Here is a 21,781-nt window from a genome sequence, read left to right as displayed (position 1 = left end):
CCTCATTATGCCAACATTCCTGACAACTTATTTTCCATATTTGTCTTCCATGACAACTTCTTCATTCTCATTCAGTTCTGGTCATACAGTCTAATCACTTATTCTTTGGTGTTCTTTCCTCTTCTCCAAAAGACTTGAATCATGCAACAAATCAGTCATCTTATTTGGAATTTCTCCCAAGAGCTTTGCACGATCTTCACTAACTTCATTGTTTGTAACATCTATCTTTAATCCTTCTTTACTTTGGATTTCTTCAAGGTCAATGATATTCAATAACCATTTAACATCTATAAAGTCTTCTATATCAACCTTCAGTAGTTGTTCTCCTTTGGCTTCAGTCTTGAATAGTTGTCTAATATATGCATAATTCACTACAACTATGTTTAACAGTTGCCCTTTCCTCTACATCACAAGATTATGTGAATTTCCTTCTTCTAACTTTTGAAAAATCATATCTTTGTTTTTCCTTTCCATTATGACAACACTGAATAGATGCCTTACTTCAGTGTATCCTGCATTTACACACAAAATATTAGTTTCAAAACTATGAGACACCAAGGTCTCCTCAAATAATTTCATCATCAATCCTTCCGATTGACTCCCACTTGCTGGACACACCATAAGATTCTCTACTTGGTTTGTATTAGCTTCATCAACTTTCCTGAGAAAACTCTTTGTTCCATATTCATATGAATGGATCTCTTCCTTTCCAAACATTCCTTTGATCTTAATAATTCCTTTGCCATCCTCATTTTGACTTACCTTTGGATGTCATCTAGCTGGACATCTTCCTTCACTTGATTGTAACTTTTCTCTTCATTCTTCATATGACCGTGGGTAGTCATCGCTTCACCTGTTAATATGATAGTTTCCAACAACTACTTGTCTTCCTTCAAGTTTACATAACCTGCAAACACACAACAACTTTTAGTTTTCAAAACACAATACTTTTCATCCTCTTTTGATGCTTTAAGCACCAATCTTCCATCATAGATCTTCTAAATTTTAGCAGATCCTCTTTGTTGTGACTCCATTCCTTTGAGTCTCTCCTTCTCTAACAAATCAATATGAATTTGTTCAAGTTCCCTGAACTCACTTATCAACTTTTCATTCCACCTCTGTTGCAATAGCTTCCACTTGACCCTTTTCCTCATTCTCCATCTATATCTTCAGTCTTCATATGTCTTCCTTTTTACTGCCAGACTAATCTCTTGTTCTTCATTTTGATGCCAGTTGCTATACTCATGCAATCTATTGCCTTCCTCAAATTCAATCCCATGTAGCTGATCATGTCTTTTAAATTGTTGGTTCCTTCCATATTCATCTTGCTAAATTAATAATTCTATCTCCTTCATGTCTCTAAGGGCATAAATTCCTTGTTGTTCCTGATCTTTCATCTCACCTTCAAATAATCTATACTCAATTTGATTGATTTCAGCATCATATTTATTAATGTTGTCCCCCATACCTATAGTCACATCATTAACTGAAGAGTCTAAACATTTACTTATCTCTATAAATGTTAGAGACATTTCATCCTTATCATGCATAATAACCATATCCTTTTCTTTATCAAGTTTTGAAAGCTTCATTTATCCTTCAGGTTCCTTGAGCAACCTTTCCAAGAATTCTATTTCCATGTGAAATATTTCCAACAATTCATCACAATTTCCATTCTTAGCTTCATTCTTTTTTTAGCAATCCTCTTGAATTATCCTATTTTCTGCATTATCATATTGCAAAATTCTTTTATCAATTTCATTAAACAAATTCATTTGTTTACCTTATTGTAGTACCACTATGGCATTGTCATTAGACTTCCGGTCCATATCAACTTCCTCTAACTGTCTTACGCCAAACAGAATTTCATCTATGAACTCTTTCTGTTGTAATAAATCAGAACCTTCTTCCTCTAGAAGGCATTCTCCATCATACTTCACCTTAAGAGCTTCATTCATGTTTGTGACAATTTCACCAGACTATCCATCATCCTCTGCATATTCTGCAAACATACACAAACTATGAGAACTAAAATCACAAGGCTTCATTGCCTCATCTTCTTCCCTTGTCAACATATCTTCAAATTGTTCTGAACTATGCCAATAGTCCATGAGATCTTCAGCTAATCTCTCATTATACTCTTCACCCAACATTTCACCTTGTTCTGGTCTACAAATGGAAACTTCCATTTTTGTCTATGCTTCTCTGAGGTTTTTCATCAACCATTTTACCTGTTCTTGTTGCAGCCTTCTCTACAACTTAGGCCACTTCACTGTTTTCCTCTTCAAGACCCAACCTTGCCTTCGGTTCTCCTCTAGTAGCATTACTAACACATCGAGTTCTTCCCTTATCTCAGCCATTTCCTTGTCAATCTCTGATTGACTCATCTGTTTCCTATGGATTTTTTGAGAACTCTTCTCATTCATCTTGTAGCCTTCTTCTACACCTTCCATATGACTTTCCATGGCCATCTTCTCTTCTATGTGAGCTCTACACCTACAACTAATCAACATCCTTTAATTTTATCTTCTCACGAAGCTTATCCTTTGCCTGGTCTCTAAGTCCATTTTCCTTAGAACTTGCACTGAGCACTCTTGCTCTCTCTCTCTCTCTGGTTGCCACACTCACTACTCTTAAGGAATCCTCCGTCCCTATCTATTCCAATCCTTAGCTGGAATAAGTTTTTGCTACAATCTCTAAGAACTTCCCAAAAGTTCTTCTACAGTCTCACTATCGTAATCTACTGCCAAACATGCATTCATTCAACTGCTGCTACTTTCATACCTTCTGTATCATAAATCTTCCTTCTCGCAGGATTTTTTCTTCCTTTCCCTTGCTTTGATACCAAAAATGATGCAACCTTAAGGCTGCCACACCCTAACCATGTTATCAGGACTCATTCACCCTTAATGGTCCTTTATTAAGCTTTCTATCCACATGTATTTATTGGAAGTGTTTTATACGTTTAAAACCCCGGGACCATACCTTTTATAGAATACATTAAAACACACAGAAATGCCTGAAAACCCCTCTTGAATATTTATCCAGACTTCAAATGTTATATATATGATTTCATATATCTCTTGGGTTTGCTCATCACCCCTTTTTCATAGACCTATCGCAATATCGCTATCGCGACTATCGCAAACATATATATCGAAATATATGAATACACAGGAACATAAAGGAAACCCGACCCGAAGCCTTAAGGCCGGACTTCAAAACCATTAAACCTGCAACCATAAATGTCATCGGCTCTGCATACTCCAAGATATCTCTATGCTCCGATGAGCCTGAACTCTGATTACCGATACCTCCAATCGCCAATCGGCGATATCACTTATCGCATTCGCAATATCACTAAATCACATATTGGCGTTCACTGTTCCACCATCCACCGTCCCTTGATTTCTTTGTTTTGCGATATGTGATTGAGTCTCCATTGTTGATCCCTTTCATGATCCAATGGTCCTTTTTTAATCGGTTGTCGGTGATCGCAAGGTTATAAGACCCGATCCCGACATCCCAACTTCTGTTGATGCAATATATATAGTTCTACTATCCACTTTAATCTAGACCATTCATCTTACGGATCCAATGGTTACTGAGAATTCTTGCCCTCTATGCCTTCTTAACTTGATTTCGCTGTGTTTTGATAGATTTCCCTGTTAACACGCATTCCTCTACTATACATGTACATTATACATATATCTAATAGTTCTTCATTTATTCAATAGATCATCATCGATCCTTAAGTGATCGATGATCGATCAATACTTATAAATGGAATTTAAATAATTAAGGCACAACATGACTAGAAAATGCATAAATACATAGTCCCTTTGTCTTTCTCTCCTCTCTGTGTTCTCCGAACTCCACCTAGATGCATATATTAACAGAGTCACTAATACAAAGAGAATTTATCATTTCATGATGAATAATGCCCCTCCACACTTAGAATCAACTCTCTGTATACAAGCATATAAATTCATAATTTCATATTGGAGGCACTTTTCCCTCTCTAGCCTGATTATTCTAATTAGTGGCCTTCTTCTCCTATGCTACCCATTGGCTTACAATACTCTCAAATCCTTCCTCCCTAATACTCTCTCTTTCAGAAGAGAAGGAAAATGCATATATGTTCTGTCTAACCATTCTCCTTCCACAAATGAAGGAATTCACTATATTATTAGAAATCATATCCTACCCTAACTAATCAATATAGCTAATTGGATTGATCTCCATGCAGGGAGGATCACTTGCCACTTATTTCCAAATTCTATTCAGAATTAGACAATAATTAAATACTTACATACTTTGTAATTAATAAAATCAACAACCAAGTCTTCCTCCAAACTTTCATTAGCCACAACATGTGACCACTCCATCGCATTGTTGGCTAGGCCTAGATGCTCCTGCATCAAATGTATTGGCCTCATTAAAGACTTGGTAGTGTCCTTGGACCAAATTATAGAAAAGAATGTGTTGATGGATGTAGTAGTTGTTGATATTCCTCCTATGTTTGGTATGTTGATTTCAAGGTCTTGGGGATCAAAACTAAGGGGCACTCTACTTCTTGACTTTTCATATGCCACTATCCCAGTATTTGAGTAGCTCAAGAAACTCTATCTAGAAAAGAAAGTGAAATTCATGCTCAGCAGTAAGGAAAAGCCAATAAATCATCCTATACATGATGTGCATACTGATCTTGACTCTTTCATTTTATATAGTGATATGAATTTAGTTGATGATGAAAGTTATCTTGTAGAAATTTCATAAGTTCCAAGGGTTATAAGCAGCATGCAAAAAGTTATCACAACTGAAGGGAAAGAGATGGATGAAGAGTTTTTGCAGCCAACAAACCCTCTTAAAGAGATTGTTGGGATAGTGCATAAAATAGAGTGTCTTGAGACAACCAACCATCCTCCAAAAGATCAGACAGTTCAGCCATCAAAAATCCTTTTTCCGGATGAAGAAAATGGTCTTTGGACCATGGAGTTTGATGGCGCATTGGGAAGAGAAGGAGATGGGATTGGTGTTTGGATACATGATCCATTACATCAGTCATGTAAAATTCCTCGCAATGTAAGAATGAGTTCTTACAAGTTAACTTTTGACAGCTCAAACAATGAGGCGGAGTATGAGGCTTTGATTGTTGGCCTCAAAATTCTGAAGAAGTTGGGAGCAAAGAAAACTTCTTTTTATGGCGACTTCGAGTTGGTAATCAAACAAGTTAAAGAGGAATACTAGGCTAGGAATACAAGAATGAGAGCTTATCACAATGCAGTACTTGACATCCTCAAAACTTTCACAGAATATAATTTGTCCCTTATTACAAGAACTCAGAATGTTAGAGCTGACTCTCTTGCTATTGCAGCTAGTATGGTGAAGATTCCTATTCACCCTAATCATAAGTAATCTATCCATTTCAAACGTCACCCAACTGTCCCAGATAATATGATATTTTGGCAAGTGTTTTGGGATGATAAACACATCGACAATTTTCTGCAATTGGAAGGAGAATTTCAGAATTCTCACATTGATGATAAATCCAATATGGATGATCTAGACATTCAATAAGCTGAGATTGAAATATTGCAGCTAAATGAAAACAAAATTCCAAGAGGTTTGGTTCCTTTGGAAGAGTTATTTGATCGTGACGATTTTGCCAAAAAGCCCACCATGGTTCCCACAAAAAAATGTGTTGAAGATGTAAACAGTGGTGCAGCTGATAAGCCTAAGATGGTCAAACTATCAAAGTCCTTATCTCCTGAAATGAAAAGTAAGTACATAGCCTTAATGAAAGAATTTTCTGATGTATTTTCTTGGGACTATTCAGATCTAAAAGTTTATGACAAGAGTATCATTCAGCACACCATTCCGATCAAGCTTGATCAAAAAGCCATTTCGCCAGAAACTAAGAAGGATTAATCCTAAGCTAATGTCATCAATTGAAAAAGAGGTGAATAGGATTTCTAAGTATGGTATCATAGTTCCCATTTCATTTTCTGAATGGATGTCTAATCTAGTGCCAGCAAGAAATAAGACTGGGGAGATTTGTCTTTGCATTGATTTCATAAATTTAAACAAAGTGTCCCTGAAAGATAATTATCCCTTGCCAAAGATGGATCATATACTTCAGAGGGTAGTTGGGTCCTCTAGGATGTCATTGCTATATGGATATTCCAGGTACAATCATATTTTGGTGCATAAAGATGATTAGCTGAAAACAACCTTCACAACACCATGGGGTACACTCATGTACACCAAGATGCATTTTGGATTAAATAATGCATGAGTGACTTTTCAGCAGGCTATGAACATAGCTTTCACCAATGAAAAATGTGTATTTCGGGTTATATATTTAGATGATCTCATAGTGTTTTCCAAATCTGATGAAGATCATTTACATCATTTAAGGATTGTTTTTCAGAAATTTAGAAAATTTGGTATCTCACTCAACCCAAAGAAGAGTTTATTTTCCATGGAAGAAGGTAAGTTGCTGGGAAAAATCATATCTAAGTATGGCATTCACATTCATCCTACAAGATTGCAAGTCATTCAGCAATTATATTTCCCAAGGAACAAGAAAGAGATTCAGTCCTTTAATGGGAAAATCAAATTTTTGAGAAGATTCATCCCCAATCTAGTTGAACATTTCAAATAGATGACAAACATGCTGAAGAAAGACAGTGAGGTAAAGTGGTCTTTAGAGGCTAAGAAATCATTTCATGCAGTAAAGTTTGCATTATCTATTGCTTCTATTTTGGTTAGTCCATATTATACTTCAGATTTTATTATCTTTTCATTTGCCTCTAAGCATACATTAGCAATAGTCCTAATGCAAAAGAAAGATTAGAAAAATGAGAAGACTATAGCATTCTTCTGTTGCACCATAAGAGATGCAACACTAAGATACAACATCATTGAAAAGTAGGCCTTGGCTTTGGTGAAATCTCTCAAGGATTTTCTAGTTTATATTCTGCATTCTCACACCATTGCTTATGTTCCTACAATAGCTGTGAAAGAAATTCTTGTGCAAACAGATCCTGAAGGCAGAAGGGGAAAATGGATTGCAGCCATGCTAGAGTATGATTTGGAGATAAAGCTTAAAAATCTCATCAAGGGACAATGTTTAGCTAAGCTTATGGCTAAATGTAATCTACATGCACTAGACATTAACTTGATTGCAGCACTTTCCGAAGAAGCAAAAGAAGTCCCATACATACAGATGTCGAACATGTTCCTTTCCTCTCCATGGTATTCTGATATTGTCTATGCCTTGCAACATTTAAATCCTCCATCGGAATTTCCTAAAGGTAAAGCTAGATCCTTAAAGTTGAAATATTCAAAGTATTGTATTCATGATGGTGTTTTATACTAGAAAGATTCGGGTGGTGTGCTAGAGAATTGTTTGGTAGAAAATGAAGCTAAGGATGTGATGAAATATTTTCACAAAGGAGACTGTGGTGGTCATCACTTCTGGAAGACTACAATAAATAAGATCTTAAGGGTTGGTTTCTATTAGCCCAGTCTTTTTCCTGATGTATATAAAACGGTGATGGGCTCTCATGAATGTCAGACTTTCGAAGAAAAAGAAAACATTTTCCATTACCCTTGTAGTCCATCTCAGTTTCAGCGCCTTTCAGTAGTGGGGTCTTCACATCATTGGAAAGATCCATCCTTCATCATTAGCATAGAATAAATGTATTTTGATAGCCACATACTACTTTACAAAATTTATTGAGGCAATCCCAACCATGCAAGCTACTGATTCTATTATCATTCAATTTATGGAATCTAATATCTTGTCTAGATTTGGCTGCCTGTAGAAAATAATTACTGATAATGTTGTTTCCTTCAAGTCAAAAAGGATGGTGGAGTTTTGTGCTAAGTACCATATTCTATTAGGACATGCCACTGCTTATCATCCACAAGGGAATGGTCTGGCCGAATCTTCCAACAAATCTTTGGTTAACATTATCAAGAAGGTTTTAAAAGTGAACAAGAATAACTGGCGTAAAAATCTCGTTAATTCCTTATGGGCAGACAAAGTCAACACTAATAAATCAATAGGTATGTCTCCTTTTCAGTTGGTGTATGGAATTAACACAATGTTTCCTTCATCTCTTGCTCTCCTGGTCATGAAAATTCTATAGGAGTTAGATAGTGAGACCAATGATATGCAAAGAAGGATAAACTAGATGATTCATTTACAACAGACTAGAGAGGAATTTCTTCAAAACACCTATGAACTTTAGGAGAGGATTAAAAAGATCTATGATCACAAGACCAAGGAAGACAATTTCAATTTAGGAGATGTGGTTCTTCGGTGGGATGCTAGAAATGAAGAAAAAAGAAAACATGGAAAATTTGAAAACTTGTGGAAGGGACCCTACAAAATTTCTGCTTTTAGAGGGAAGAATGCTTTCCCATTGGAGGAAATGAATGGAGAATATTACTTAGGAGGAGCGAGCAATGGTAGGCTTCTCAAGCACTATCATGTTTGAAAAAGGTTTTGAAATTTCATCACCATTGAACATACCAGTGTTTTTTTATGTTCTAGTATCTAAGTGGCTATCATAGGAGTTTGAATCCCAAAGAGAATTCCCTAAGGCTTCTTTGGTCAGCTACTATTTTTATTTTACTTTTGCAGTCCTGTCGTGTCAAAAAGTTAGTTAGTGTTAAGTCAAAGTTTTGTTTTCTACATGTTGATTCCATTGCCCAATGAATAAGGCTACTTGGTCTACAGTGTTCTTGACACCTCCAAGGAGTTGCCATCCCCAGCTAGAGCCAATGTTGGTGTCATTCTTGTTTTCCTGCCACCAGTGATCAAATATGCTTTTACCAAGTTTGTCAGGAGTCTCAAAGTCAAATTTTACCATGTCACTAGGTTTACAGATTAAAATTTGGTCACTGGTTAGTTGGTTTAGGAATGGTTTTAGTCTTTTGGGAAAGTCATACATGTTGGTCACCTACCTCATTCAGATGAAGGTGTCTTACTAAAAAGAAGGTTTCCATTTTATCGGTCATCATCGTCATTCCATTCAGTTTCAAGTTTTCATTAGGTCACTAGGGTTTCAAGGTCCATCATCATCATCATGTGTAAAACCAACATTAACTTGATGAGTTTTCACAAGTTCATCATGATTTCAGTTTCCAAGGCTCCAGGAGAAGAATTTTCAGTGTTCAAAAAGTGAAAATGCAACCGAGGTTTCAGCTCTCCAAGGTGACTCAATCTTAAAAGTGAGAAATCAGTTTTTTGAAAGGTTTGTGGGGCCCATTTCTTTTCAAAAGGAAAACTAACTTTCCTATATAAACCATAAAAGCTCCAAACTCACTTTATTTTCATTTTATTCCCCTTTGTAGATTAGGATCTCTCATCCATTGGCGAGAAAAACTTGGGTTTTTAGGAAAAATTAGCAAACAATTCAAGGCGGTGCACTTCCACACACTACGCTATGCTTCTGAGTTTGGCACTGCGTTTTTGGACACTGTGCTGCGCTTGAGCCAGAGCAGCTCAAAACCATTCAGAAACTCACCCAAATTGAAATTTCAAGCTTGAAAATTGTTTTGTTACTAACCTAGACTCCTATACAAGTAAGTACATCACCTTACTTACCTTTTTATTTAGCAAGATGGATTCAAGCTTAAGACTTTTTCATTTAGGGTTTTTAGTGAATTTTTCATGAAAAGAGCTAGGGTTGATGATGGTTGGTCTAGTTTTCATATTTTTAACATGTAAAACTATCATTCTACACCTCTATACATGTTTAACATACATTATGAACCACTAAAACAACTCCAAATCAACAAATTACTTCACCAAAAAATGAAACCCTAACTCATTCCTAAGGAATATGGACAGTTTTCCTAGAAACTCTGTTTTTCATTGTTACAAACACTCCTTTCCTTCATTTCACGCCATTTCATTTTCACAATTTACTCACAGTCCATATCCACCTCCTAGAATTTCCCTTGCCATTTTTTCCACTCCACCTATCCATCATTTCATTTTTCACTCATCCCTCACTATTTTTTTTCTCATTTTCTTGCTGCTAGGTTTTTTGTCATCATGGAAGGATATTCTTCACTAGAAAGGAAGAAACACCACAAGGGAGGAAAAATTTTTAGATATGAACTAGCCAACTACAATGACATCAATACATCACCCTTTATCAAATGGTGCTTTGAAGATATGAATTGTCTACATTTTTGCAAAAGGGTGTGTGAAGTAGGTTTCCATGAATAGTTGACAGATTGGGTTGCTACTCATTTGAAAGGAGAAGGTGCCATTATTGCTGGTGTTGATTTCACATTTTTAGTGGCTCCTATTTCACTTCCTACAGGAATACCAGATCATGGCGGATATTGGTTTAAGGGGAAGAACTTAGATCTTGTACATTACAGGTCCTTGAAAACACCATACAAGGGGACTCATACACATATCATACCTTTTAGATACTTGTTGGAGAAGTATTCTCCATTGATGAAAGTTTTCATGAAATTCTTCACATGTGAAGGAAGGCTCCCTAGACTATATGCCTATCACATCCAGCTTCTAATGCAATTTACAGCTCAAAACCCTATAAACATATGAAACTATCTATGCAGGAGCGTTTCCAAGATGTCAGAGAAGGTGCAGGTGAAGAAAAAAGAAAACTGTCCTAGTCTCTTTCATCATAGTTTGATCAAGACTATAGTGCTCCATCAACTTGTAGAGAAGAATATGACATGGGATTCTTTCTTGGAGGCATATTTGAAATGGCATGAATCCAATGTTTTAGTTCAGCATTCAAGCATGCCAACACAACACATGGAGGTTGGGTCCTCAAGAAAATCATTGGATATTTCTAAAGCACCTAGACCTGAGGCAATTAGGATGTTCAAAAGAGGAAAAAGGCTTGTGTTTAATTCTCATGGTGAGAAATGGGCCAAGCCTTCTATGTCAACAAAATAGGGGTCACCGGTTTAAGATAAATATTTGGTTGAGCATGAGTTTGAGTTAGTAGAATTAGAAGAAGAAAATGAGCCCTCAATCATGTACCATATTATCAAATACAAATACTCTCAGATCAGAGAACTCATGTACAACATGGCAAGGGCAAGGTTTGTCATCTCTTTCTTGGAACAAGAAAACAATTAGCTAAAGGCAAAGTAACTTATAATGGAAAATGAGAAAGATAAACTATTGTAGCAAGAATGAAAGGGAAAAGTAGTCTTGGAGATCAATGAGCCTGAAGGAACTCAATGACAAGGTAAGAAAAAGATGCCAAGAACCAAAGGGCTTAAGAAGGCATTGAAAGAGGAGAAAAAACACATCATGATGGATGAGGAAATAGAGTTAGAAGAGAGAATTTCCTTAGAGGTCAATGAAGACAATGAGTACTGGTTAGACAAGGTAAATGAACACTTGGAGAGGCTTCTAGACAAAGCCAATAGATACAACGAGCTACTAAGGCATATGGCACATCACAACCAAGCTAAGAATATGATTTGCAATGTCAAGGTCAAACAATTGGAAAACAAGCTCAAAGAAGCCCTAAAGGACCAAAATGAGAAGGGTAAATTGGAGATTCTTGCTGAAGAATCCATGAGGGCTTAACATACTTAATTTTATAATTCATGATGAATTTTGAAGAAATTTTGAACATTTTTGGTTTTTTGGATATTTTGGTGCCTTATGCAGAACTTTGGCCAGTCATAGAAGCTTCACTTTTTCCTTAGGCACTCAAATTAGAAATTGATTGAATTTTTAGAAATCCATTGGCATACTCTCAAAACCAATTTCTTCATATTTTCCAAAGAGGGCCCAAATTTTGAGAAAAGGGGGAAAAAGTGGTCAAAAATCAGCGTTTTGGACCAATTTTTGGCAAGCGATGCATTTCTGGAGTGACCTTGGGAGATCAAATTTTTAAAGGTCTTCCCATGCGTAATTTTCAAAAATTCAAGGTGTTATGGAAATGAGACTTGAAAATATAGTTGACAATTCTTTCATATCTTCATTTGGACCTAATGAAGACACCTTAAGGTGGTCTCAAAGGTGGTGTTGTGACTTTGCAATTTCTGATGTTTTTTATTTAAAATTTCACTATTTAAATTTCCTAGTTTTCAATTTGACTTGGTCAAAGTCAAAAATCTTTATGTAATTGAACTTGGTTCGAGGTTAGATGATGTAAGAATGAATAATTTCACATGATATGTTGTTTTTTTGTTTAATAGGCCTCATTAAGGAAGCAAAATCCAAAACAAGTCTCCAAGAAGTGTTTGTGTTTAACCTTCTAACTCTCACCAGTTGGTTTAGAGAATCTTGGAATAAATTCCACCACATAGGAATTCTACTCCTGAAGGTGGTGAAGTGGTATAATGGAGTCTATATGTATCATTCCTCTTTCATAGGTAAGGGTTGGAATTTTGTGGAGGATTCTTGTATGTTATGATCTTTTCAGCTAATATAGGAGCAGTTGCAACTATTTTTCAGGAACTTTAGTTTTGTGAGTCTATGGTGTTTGTTTACTCTTTCTATAAGTTTCTAATGGATAAATCATCTTTCTTCACATGCTTTTTATTCTTTATATTAGTTACCTTGCAGTTATATAGATAGGATTCGTGATTTCAAGCTCTATTTATGCAGAGTTCATAGTTGTGTTTATTTCTTCTAATGCTAATGAATTCATACTTACATATTCTCATTAGTCTCTTCAAAACTTTATAATCTATACTAAATTGACAAAATTTCAATTATACCATAGCCCATTACTACCTAGCTCCTTTCTATACTTTCCAGTGCATTCCTAAATCCTAGACCTAATCACATGCTCTAAACCCTAGTCTAGCAAACCTTAAAATCTCAAATTCACAAATACACAAACAAACTTGCATATCTAGCCTAAAAACTTTGTTCTTTAAAGCTATTAATTGATAAAAACTTTGAGAGATCCCTCTTTGTCTTAGTATGGCTAGCTATTGAGTTGAAAGTGCTTCAAGGTTACCTCTTTCGATCTCCTCCTCACCCGAGGAAATTGTAGAGGATAATGCAATGTATAAATATTAGATACCAGAAACTTCTACTACTTAACTGATTCTTTTTGTAAGAAAAATGAATGTCATCAAGATTTGATTCCATTTTGAAATGATGTCTGTTATCTCATTGATATCGTCCCTCTATGGAATAATGGTGCTATGTTAGGAAATACTTTTATGGAATATATGCCTTCTTTGATGATCAAGTTTTTCAAGAAGAACCTAATGTAATACATGATTTAGACCACTTGGATAAAGCCTAGGATTTTATGAAGTTCAGACATGTGTCCTACAAAGAGTTAGGGTTTGGTTTATTTTCTAGGGTTTTTGGAAAAAACCCTAGTGTAACCTAATCTTTGTGAAAAATATATATTTATGTTTCTTACATTAAGGTTTGTGCTCAAAACCCTAATATTTATCATGGCTTATGCATAATTGACTTTAGGTATTTGGATAAAAACCCTAGGTTGAGTTCTTCCATGTGAAATGAAGGTTTTGATTTCTAAGGTTTGTTAACCCAGAAAGGCTTAATAAGAAAGTGCCTATGGTTTTGGACAAAACCCTAGGATGAGTTGTTGAAACAAAGAAAAACCCTAATGGTGTCTGGCTTGATGATTTTGATAAGTTCAAGATCAAGAGGGAATTGTTGTTGTTCATAACATAGAAGTGTTATCTCTCTCTTCTTTTACTATTAGTGATTTCTTAGTAAATATAGTGTCTTTCTTCATTTTCATTGGTTGATTGTAACTATTATTTTATGGTCTCCCCGGAGAGGATTGCAGGTACATATTAAATATTTTCTAGGCTAGAAGAAGTTATAATATCAAAACAAACCTTGTGACTAGTCCTTGGATTTAGAGAGAGCTTTGAATCTTGAAAACTAGGGAAGAAAATATCACTCATGTCATTATAGATTTCCAAGGATTGAAAAACACCTTGGCAATGGCACCGAGTTGTTATCACACAAATCTACATTAGTAGACCTATCTAAACATTATAGATGATTAACACTGTCATTGTTCGACACCTATTTGTTTTGACTGGTGTTTTTTCTAGTCTCTAAGAGATGTACATAGGGGTTGTATGTTGTTTTCAAATGTATTAATTTGCATAAACCACCATTTGATTAGTTCAAAGAAGCCTCATTCTTAAGGTGTTCGTAATGTTGGAAAATGTAGCTACAATTGGTCTTCATAATTGTCATTCATTGGAAAAGGGGCTTTATAAACTACGAAAAATTGTGGTATTAAATGATTAACAAAGCATGTGGAGAATTCAGCCAAAGATCCATGTTGAAAGGGTGGCCAAGTAAATATTGATTCAACAACAATTATTGGTTTTCTAACAAGGGTTTCTTATGTTGTTCTGAATATGAATTTAAAATAGAGGAATCAATTTATGAGAAAATGTGGAAATGAATCTATGTTCCTGAAATTTATATTTGTTGAAGCCTTAGAGACATCAATCACATAAGGGTATTACCAGATTGTGGATATGAAATATTCTTCGTAAATACATAGATATATAGTTCCCATAAAAGGAATCATCTTTGTCATGAAGATAAATTGTACAAACAACCCTTGGATCGATAGCTACAAGTGCTAGCTATTGAGTAGAATTCCAAGTGCATGGAGTTTCAATCATTAGTTTTTTGTAAAATCATTTACGTGGATTAGTGCTTAATCATAGTCCTAGTTTTCCAAAATATTAACGAAATCACCTTAGTGAGGTCATAGGACAACATAGACCTAATAATATGTCTCTTGGGTACGCCCACCCTAGCTTGAATTATGAATTAAATGCAATTGTAAAACAAAATATTGACCTTTTAAATTAGTGGCTAATGTTCAACCATTAATCAAAATTCTTTGTTGTAACATCCTTTACAAAATGACAACGAATGAGACGTAATAGCATATCCATACCTGTAGACTGTAGTCCTCCATAAAGAGGAAACCCCCAAATTTACCCACGTTTGGGCATGTTTTGGGGCAGTTGGGTGAAAAAAACTCAAATTTGGGGTTTGAAGTAAAGTGTATTGAAGAATTAAGGAAGAAGAGACCCCTCTAGGAAATATATAAATATGAGAGGGATGAATTCATTTTGGATCATCAATTGTGAACCAATTCATTTGTTTTTTTATGTAACGACCCTGGTGAAAAATCCATGTAATAAAAGTTAATTAAAGAAAAATAATAACCATGCTTGATGCAATGCTTATTCCAAGATGAATGTTGGGAAAGACATCCTAGTGTGGGCGCTCATTTGGTTATTAATGGCTAAGGAAATTCACAAAGGCAATGGCAAAGGCTTTGGAAAGGAAAAATGGAATTTTTGGCACATTTATTTATGAAAATAATGGAAATTAGGAGAAAAGGGAGGTGAAAGGTCATAGGTTTCATGTGAGGAGGAAAATGAAGGAAAATAATGGAAAATAAATAAAATAGAGGCCTAATTCATAAAAAGGCTTCTGAGGATCAGTTGATAACCTTTTGTAAGTTTAGTTTTGGATCTCTCTCATTATTCCCTCTTTCTCTCATATTCTTGGAGACTTAAAGTTTTCTTGGAGCACTCTTGGAGGGTGTGGCATACTTGGATTTTTTGAGCAAGAAGGCAAAGGAATAGCAGGAAAGCGGAAGAGGACATCGGGATTAGCAACTACGACAGGTTTTTCTTGCAGGTACCGAGTTGCAGGTATGATTTCCTCACTATTTTTGGCATGCATGGCGTATACATGTGGTTTGTTGGTTGTTATCTGTCATGGATAGGGAGAATGGTCAAGATTGATAGTGGATTTCCTAGCCTTGCCATTTCTTGGATAGCCATGGTGATTGTGGATTTGTTTTCCTTGTTTTGTTTTGGTTGGTTCTCATGTTTCCTTAGTTTGGGTTGAGTTATTAGTCCTAGAAGCCATGGTTGGAAAAACACTTTGGAAGCCTTGTAATAGCGTGGGTTCAGTTACTAGTCCTGGAAGCCCTGGTTGGATAAACGCTCCAGAAGCCTAGTAAATGTTATGGGATGAGTTACTAGTGCTATAAGCCCTGGTTGGGAAAATGCTCTGGAAGCCTTGGAATGCTTGGATAGTGACCAATTTGATGATCGTTTTGTGATTTTCAACCGTTAGGTGGAATTGTTGTTTGATAGGTTGAGGTGGATGGCCTCTGGAATCCTTGGATGGTTTTGGATTGAGGTGTTCTATGAGATCCAACATTCGTGCTTGGAATATGGCACGGGGGTGAATGGCTAAAGAGAGATTTGGCTTAGCCATTCTACAGTTAGGTGGAACATGGAAGTCCCATCCTAGGTTTGGATTTTTCGTCATAAATATGAGTTTATTTCTCCTTGTATTTCTATGAGTATTATACTAGATTATAAGGGGTTTATATGTGGATTATATAGCTGTGATTTTATTGGTATTTTTGTTGCTATTATGTTGATTATATATGTCTTTTATGAAAATAGATATGTATGGTTCTCATCATGTTTTTACTTGTAAATGAATGATCAATGTATCTATGACCTAATGGATGAAATGGTAGTTGATGTGTTGAGGCATCAAATCTACTTAGCGATTCTTAGCTTAAGTATAAGACCCCTATGCTTAGATCTGTTATTTACACCTATAGATAACATTTTCATGATATGTTTAACAAAATTCCTGTCATGGATAGTAGGAGTCCAGTAAATGTCTCATTTAATGGATTGAATTTATACTGTCATTTCCTTGTTATTTTACTATTCTGATGATGTGATTCAATTATGGGCAGTGTCCTAGGCTCTGGGCCTAAAAAAGTGACTCAAATCCCTAGGGCACTAGCACAACACTGACAAAATGAGTCCTTGGACATTGGCTTGCAATCCTATGAGAGTGTCCAGAGGTCCATGGACACTAGCATGCTAATAGCATGAGAGCCTCTAAAGGCCAAGTAGTCAAAATTGTCAGTGGGACCCAGGGGCTAGTTGGCAGAAAGGTTGGGTTGGTTCTTGATGGTCCTAATGCTGATGTTACATGTATGTATAGTGTTTTTCTGTCGGTTCCACTTCCTTAGCATGACTTAGGAGGTTGAGTCATATCATAGTGGCCTCTCATCGCATGTTTACCCAGACTGGCTGGTTGCTTGGGTAGATGTGGGAGGAGGGTGTTACAAAGTGGTATTAGAGCATGGTTCAACCCTCAGACTGGATGGATTGTGCTTTGGCCATACATGCATATCAGTTGCATGTATGTTTCTTACACTTGCATTTCATATGCTTCTTGCATTTTCATAATATTGGTGATGGTTTTAATGATGTCATCATTAGGAACTTGATGTTGTTATTAGGGAGTGCATCGTCATGAGTGTATGACTAATTGCATATTGTTATATGTCACTTACATGTTGTTATATGTTGATTGGTTACATTCTTGTATGTTTGGTTGCTTTCTTGTATGCTTGGTTGCATGTATCTGTTGAGCCTCAAAATTACTCTTTGCCTAGCAACTCTTCTCATTCCTTTTCTTTGTTTTCCCATGAGAAATATGCATTCTCATCACCAATGACCGGTATGTACTGTCTTATGGAGGACATTTAGTGATTTACATGTTATGCTTTTATGCTTTTTTGTTTGAATAATGTTTTGTATATTAGCTATGGAATGTAGCCTATTCTGCAGCTAATCGGCTATTCTACAGCTACCTTCATGCTCTAATAGGTTCCAGGTGTCAAAAGGAGAAACTAACTACATGGGTATCTTGGAAATCATCGTGACACGAACCCTGTCCTATTCACTTAGCCCAGGTCAACAAAGAAGATGGCATAAGACTATAGTCAATGGATAAGTCAAACACAGAGACCAAAGGTAACAAGACTTTGTTTCATGGTTAATTAAAACGTTTCACAGTGATGGGAAGTGTTATTCAGAACAATTACCTGTATCTATGGACTCCAACGGCCACCTATACAACCAAATCCAATAGCCACCATGTCTTTGATTTATGTCTCCAGCAGCTGATGAAGAAATTCTGCATATCTGTCTTCTACGTGTTTGGCTATAGCATGTTTTTCTCCACAAATAGTTGTATAGTTTTTCTTATAAATACCTGTGTAAAGGACTGAAGAAGTTAGTGGTAATAGTGATATTTTTATGGGGGAATTGAAGTTATAAACTCTGTAATTTCTGGGCATTTTGTGTCCTTGTTTTTAATATGAAGACCGCATGTTTTATGAAAATATGAAGGAGTTTTCTTGGAGTTGATTGAGCAAGCGTAGCCTACTCATTTGCAGAGGGCCCCTACACTGAATAAGGTTTCATTTCATTTTATTTTTTTTCTTCTTCTTAACTGTAAATTCATCATTTTCCTTCATAGTGTTTATAATCATTTTCTTACTAACAATGTTTATAATGCAATTTTCATCATTTTCTTATTTATAGTATTCATAATTTTGAGTAGCTTCTATTTTCTTGATCTCTTTCTAATATCGTTCGTTTATGCTTGATTACATGTGTTTATGCTTGTGTATGGTTGGTTATGCATTCCTTATGCATGTTAATGTTTGCATGTGGTCAAGTGTAGAATGATGTAGTGTTTGTTGTCATGGATGAGGTCGTGATGTGTGTTGTTGTTAAGGTCATGCATTGATGACTAGACCCTAGCTAGAATGATGGTTGCGTGGTCATATGCTTATGTGTTATGTTTCTATATGTTGTCATGATTATGTTATACATGTATCACGTTGATTTTTTGATATTGTAGACAAGGTATCATCCCTAATCTATACTAAGGTACGTTGGTTTATTGTGATTTGGTTTAGCTAACATGATATACCTTACAGGAAGAAATATCAAATGGCTAGAAAGATGGTAGACTACAATTACTCTCCCTATGAATCAAAAGAGCAGTATGGTGTTGGGAACTCTTTCGAATTGGTAGATACACTGAGAATCTTAAAGGAAGAAATAAGGAGTTGTAAGGAAGACAATGACAAAATCATACATGCACAAGAGAAGGTGGCAGAGGTAAATGTAGGGATATTTCAAAGTTTGTTAAATTTGTAGCAACAGGGACCACTTTAGATCAGCCATGAGTAGAAGGAAAAAACTAATGGGGCATATGGTAGTAGGCCGCATGGTGGTCACAAGTCACATGGTGGTGGCACGGTCAGAGATGGAAGATTGTTGGACACTTTGGATAGGAGGAGGGATAGATAGGTACCATTCTAGTTCTAATGCCGACAGTAATGATGATCGGTATCGTTATCATCCTTACAGGAGGAGTGATAGGGGATACTTTCCAAATGAGTTTAAGAAAGCAAAGCCACCTACTTTTGATTGAGAGATGAAGAAATAATAGGATGCAGAGGCATGGTTGCTTGGTATGAAGAAGTTCTTTAGGTTACACAATTATTCGGAGAGCATGAAAGCCAAAGTAGCTACATCCAATCTCAAAGGTAAATCCGACATTTGGTGGGAATATGTGAAGAATTTTAGAGGTATACATGAGGAATATTTGACTTAGAGTGATTTTGAGAGACTATTCAAGAAGAAGTATTTGTCAGAGAGATACTTTGATGACAGGGAAAAATAATTTTATGATCTAAAGATGGGGTCTATAATCAAATGATGAGTACACTAGCAAGTTCTTGGAGCTACTAAGGTATGTGCCTTACCTCAAGGAGAAGAAGTCCAAGACTTAGATATTCACCAGTGGGTTACCAATGGCATTCAAAGATAGGATTGAGTTTGATGAGCCTAGATCATTGGGGGAGGCCATCCGAAAGCTGAGGCACTGCTATGAATAATCAAAGCACAGATCTGAGACTAATTGAGGCTAGAAGGGAAATAAAAAAAAAAGAAAGGAAAATAAGACAAGAAGCGAGTAAGACCACAAGATTCAGGTAATAAGGATAATGTTGCACCACCTAAGATATTCAACGCATCAGATAGAGGATAGGGACATTGATCTGAGGAGAAAAATAAGGGTGCAAGATGGAAGCCTATAGAGTGTTTGAATTATGGCAAGGATCATTGCATGAGAGATTGTCTATAGAATCAGGGTGGTAGGCCTTAGATATATAATGCACAAGATGCACCAACTTTTAGGGATGTTGGTTAGAGTGTTCGTCGTATTTATGCAACATTGGATAACAAACAAGAAGGCCATCAAGCATCTATCATTGAGATGGATGGTAAGATTTTTGATTAAGCTATTTTTATTTTGATTGACCCTGGATCTAATTATAGCTATGTTAGTCCTAACTTGGTGGATACATGTGGTTGGAGTAAGGAATTTTGGTTAGTGCAGTTGGCTACAGGTACAAATCAGTGAGTTCATCACTGGATAAGACCTTGTGAATTTGATTTGAATGGTATGCCTACTGCATCACATTTGAATGTATTACTATTGGGATCATACATTATGTTGTTGGGCATGGATTGGATGCATCTTCATATAAAGAAGGTGAATTGTTATGACAAATATATTGATTGCTTGGATGAAAATGAGGAACCAAGGGATTTATAGGGAAAGAAGAAAGCCACGTTAGTTAGGATGGTGAAAAATATGCATAAAAGTGTAGCCATAGAAAAAGGTGTGTGTTATTTATAGTACACATTTCTACTGATAAAGGTAAGGAAGTTGGGGATGTAGATGTGTTGAGAAAGTACCTAGTCTTACAAGCAACTTTAGCATCAAAAGCACCTTACAAGATGAGCACACCTGAGTTGGTTGAGTTGAATCTACAGTTGAACGAAATGTTGGAAAATGAATACATTAGGCCAAGTGTATCACCATGGGGCGCACCGGTATTGTTTGTGAATAACAAAGATGGTACTCTCATATTATGCATTGACTACAGACAATTGAACAAAGTGACCATCAAGAATAGGTATCAGTTGTCAAGGATTGATGAATTGTTTGATTAGTTAAAGGGAGTAGTAGTGTTATCAAATATTGATCTGAGATCTGGATATCATCAAGTATGCATCAAAGAGGAAGACATTTACAAGACAGCTTCTGGAACTAGGTATGGGCATTATGAGTTTTTTGTAGCTTCGTTTGGCTTAACTAATGCTCCAGCTACATTTATGTGCTTGATGAATATTGTGTTGCATCCGTACTTGGATAAATTTGTTATTGTGTTCATTGATGACATATTGGTATATTCGAAAAATGAGGAAGAGTATGCCAAGCATTTAGTAGCAGTGTTAAGGTAGTTGAGAGAGCATCAGTTGTATGCTAAGATCAACAAGTGTACTTTCTTTCAGACTAAGGTACACTACTTGGGCCATGTTGTCTCCAAGGAGGGCACTGTAGTAGATCCAGAGAAGATAATGACCATCACGGAGTGGGTAGCTCCCAAGAATGTGCATGACGTGAGATATTTTATGGGGATAGAAGGTTATTATAGGAGGTTCATCAGGAACCTCTCACAAATTTCTTATCCTATCACATTATTGTATAAGAAAGATAAGAAGTTTGAATGGACAAAGGAGTGTGAGGGTAATTTTGAGTACCTTAAGTAGTTGTTGACACATGCACGATTGTTAAAGATTGCAGATCTGGACAAAGATTTTGTGGTATGCGTAGATTCTTGCAAGAAAGGACTTGGTGGAGTCCTTATGTAGGATGGACATGTGGTATGCTATGAGTCACGAAAACTGAATGAGCACGAGTATAACCATCCCACACATGATCTTGATATGGCAGTGATTACACATGCATTAAATATGTGGAGACACTATATTCTGGGTAGGAAGTTTACATTGATGAGTGATCACA

This window comes from Pinus tabuliformis, chromosome X, assembly GCF_031772625.1.
Source record: "Pinus tabuliformis cultivar Carrire ecotype Pingquan chromosome X, CPIR1, whole genome shotgun sequence".
NCBI classification, from domain to species: Eukaryota; Viridiplantae; Streptophyta; class Pinopsida; order Pinales; family Pinaceae; genus Pinus; species Pinus tabuliformis.
This window is presented reverse-complemented; position numbering follows the sequence as displayed.